This window comes from Lycium ferocissimum, chromosome 9 (genome assembly GCF_029784015.1).
Source record: "Lycium ferocissimum isolate CSIRO_LF1 chromosome 9, AGI_CSIRO_Lferr_CH_V1, whole genome shotgun sequence".
NCBI classification, from domain to species: domain Eukaryota; kingdom Viridiplantae; phylum Streptophyta; class Magnoliopsida; order Solanales; family Solanaceae; genus Lycium; species Lycium ferocissimum.
In genome coordinates this window covers 32,698,572-32,701,790 of record NC_081350.1, presented here as the reverse complement: position 1 = coordinate 32,701,790, position 3,219 = coordinate 32,698,572, and the positions used below count along the sequence as shown (strand labels likewise).

The 3,219-nt window shown below is 32.2% G+C and overlaps 1 long non-coding RNA gene across 1 annotated transcript; it reads left to right on the top strand.

Annotated features, from left to right (window-relative positions):
- The first annotated feature begins 1,336 nt into the window (after positions 1 to 1,336).
- Positions 1,337 to 2,427, top strand: LOC132069415 (uncharacterized). The gene is made up of 2 exons (XR_009417777.1): positions 1,337 to 1,888; positions 2,138 to 2,427. It is a non-coding gene; the product is annotated as an uncharacterized LOC132069415 (long non-coding RNA).
- The last annotated feature ends 792 nt before the right edge of the window (positions 2,428 to 3,219 follow it).

Below are 3,219 nucleotides of genomic sequence, written 5' to 3'. Positions count from 1 at the left end.
TTAATAGGGTTTGCACTTTTAAATCATAACAATAGAAAAAAAACATTCCGTGCGTTTCTGGCAAAAAAGAGGGGGCAACTTGCCTGACACAGGTAAGGGCTTTAATTCAGTGTGTTAAATAACTTTACGAATGTTGTGTACAAATAAGTTATGTTTTGGTTATAATATATTATTGATTATTATATGTTATGAGAAACGTTTATAGAATGGTTGTTGGATAATGGAAACTGTACGTTTCTTGTTTGATGAAAAGCAGTGGATCCAACATTCCTATGATTTCTTCTCTTTAAGTTCGCACAAACAGCTCTTTTTGTTTGTGTGTCTTTTTATTCTCATTAAGGACCATTTTGATATTTTCTTTTGATATGGTGTACAATTATTGTACAACTGCTGCAGATTTCCATCACCGCAAACTCTTTGAGAATTATTGGTACAAAAAAAATGTTCTTTTGACATGGGATTGGAAAGAAAATTAAAATATGATAAAATATATACTATTTTATTTAAGTCATAATTGTTCTATGGAATGTTAACGTTTGTCTTAAATTGATAAGTTATTAGTGGTTTATTAGTATTATAATATAGGAATTCGTAGTAGTTTATCCATAATTATTAAACATTGAAAGTAGATTAAACATTTTAAACCATCATTAGTCTTGTTCCACATAAATCAACACGTGTATTTTTGGGTAATTGCACCACTGCTTACCTTTTGATATTAGATGAGATAATTGTCTTCTTGATCCATTGATATCATGATGTATATGTACCAAAAGATTTGTTGCTGTTCTTCATTTTCATTTTAAGATCACAATGAGCAGCAACAATAATTTGAGCTTCCATTTTCCATTTTCTCCATGAAATTCTTTCAAGGCGAGAACAATTTTGAGTTTAAAAATGCATATCCCTCTGCCAAATTTATAATTTACTTATTGTTATCTCATCCATGGACTAAGTAAGGTCGAGATTTGTGTTTGAAAAAAAAGGGATGTTTGGGTTGCTGAAAGGTACCAACACGAAGTTTAGAGAAATATTATATATATATTTAATGCATTAGAGGTGGTTGACTTTGCAATTTGAAGTTTTATTCTTTTTGTTAATTTTATATATATTGTGTAGATGTAATGGAATATTGAGTGTATTGGATTATATGAAAACCTTCAAATCCATGGTATTTGAGTTGTGGAAAGTGAGAATTAAATCCTAAGTTAGGATTTAGACTCGTAATTAACGTAAGTTATATATTTGATAGACACTGTCCGTTTGGAAGCACTTCGGAAGGGAAAAGCTTTGGTGTGAGAGTTCTGGCACTGTTCGGCATTGAGGCGGAGTTACGGTCTACTTTAGTTAGACTCTGATTAGAGAATCGTATGTAGTTGTAGAAAGTGACAGGGATAGCATGATAGGCCTTCGGGCATGAAGTGGAGGTGAATTCCAATTAGGATGGTTTTGTCAGCTGTTATGTGGGCTTGTCGCCAAATGTGTTATTTCTGTGATTATCACTTGTTTGTATCTCCGTCACATACTAGTTCACTCATCACATGAAAAGGGATGGTAATATTGATAATTGGACAGTGGACAGTAATATGACTTGTACTTGTTGATTTATATTGGTGATATTGTTGAGACTGATATCATGCATGACATACTTTCCATATTATTGTTGTGATGATTGGTGAGGTGAGTGATTGAGAGACTCCGAGGTTTTTGCCGGAGATGGAGAGTGACAGAGAGACTCCGAGGTCATTGCCGGAGATTGAGAGTGATTAATAGCCTCCGAGGTTTCTGCCGGAGAGCACGAGTGGTACATGGACTTCGCGGGTCCCCCATGGGTCATGGCTTTGAGGCACTGCCCTTAGCATGTGTGTACGAGAGTGGAGTGAGAGAGGTGACTATTGCATTGCATTCATCCACTCATATATTTGATTGATCATTTGGTGAATTATATCTGTCTTGGTTGATTTCATGATTTCTTTACACTTTACTTGTATATGATACGTAACCATACCTGTTTGCTCTATGTGCTACTTGTTGGTTTCAACTTCTTCATGCGTTATCTAATCATTGTCGGCCTATGATGCTTACCGGTACAAGTGTTGTACTGATACTACTCTTGCTGCACTTTTGTTGAGTGCAGAGTACGATCCAGGTTCCAGTTCTACACCCCGTGGCTGATACGCAAGGGTGACATCTTTCAGTCATTCAGGGTGAGCTACTTGGTCATCCGTGGCCCCTGAAGGACCTCCTCTATTTATTTCTGTCTTTGTATTCGACAGACAGTATGTAGCCTTTGGGTATTTTCAGACTTCTATTCCGTACTATGTTAGCGCTCTTGTACCCTTTGACCAGATTTTGGGGTTGTCGTGACATTTCTAGTTTTGATAAGTATTTAAGACTTGATAACTTATTCTTATTTAATTTTCCGCTTATTTAACTAGTTATTAGTAATGTGGATCGCCTACTTGGAGGGATAGTGTAGGTGCCACCGCGACCCGCGAATTGGGTCGTGACAAAAAGTTATTCATGATTGATCTAATGCTATCTCAATAATTATCAGAAATTTAACTAAACACTATAAATTAAGAATTTAATAAAATTAAAATAGAAAAATATATAACAAAATCAACAATTTCATAGAGGAGGAAAAAAGATATAAAGGAATTTAAAATTTAGAATAATATATGTCATACATATAGTCGACTTTTTCTATTTACTTAGAGTAAAGTCGTTAATATTTATCATTATTTCCACTAGGTAATTTTCTTTGTTATGTACGTTAGTTTTATTATAGAATTTGTATATAAAGAAGTAATCAAAGAAAGATAAAAAATATACATATAATAATATGTAAAGAAAACACAAATTAATAATTTAATATGGTTGATATCTAAGTCCATAGGAAAACTAATTATAATATAATTCTTATTAAATAACTATTAGATGAAAGTTCCAATTAATTTTTACAAAGATAATAAAATTATATCTAATTAATAACAACTAGATTCGTTTACCAATACATTGTGATGGTCATGTATTATCTTATTAATTTCATAAATTAAATTATATACTGAATCTAACAAATATATAACACTTTTTTGATATTATTATGATTTACTTTTAAAAAAGCATATAATTTAATATGATTAATATATGAGCGTTTAAGAGACTAACTAGTATATCGTAATTTATATGAAATAATTGTTTTAAATTTTAAATACA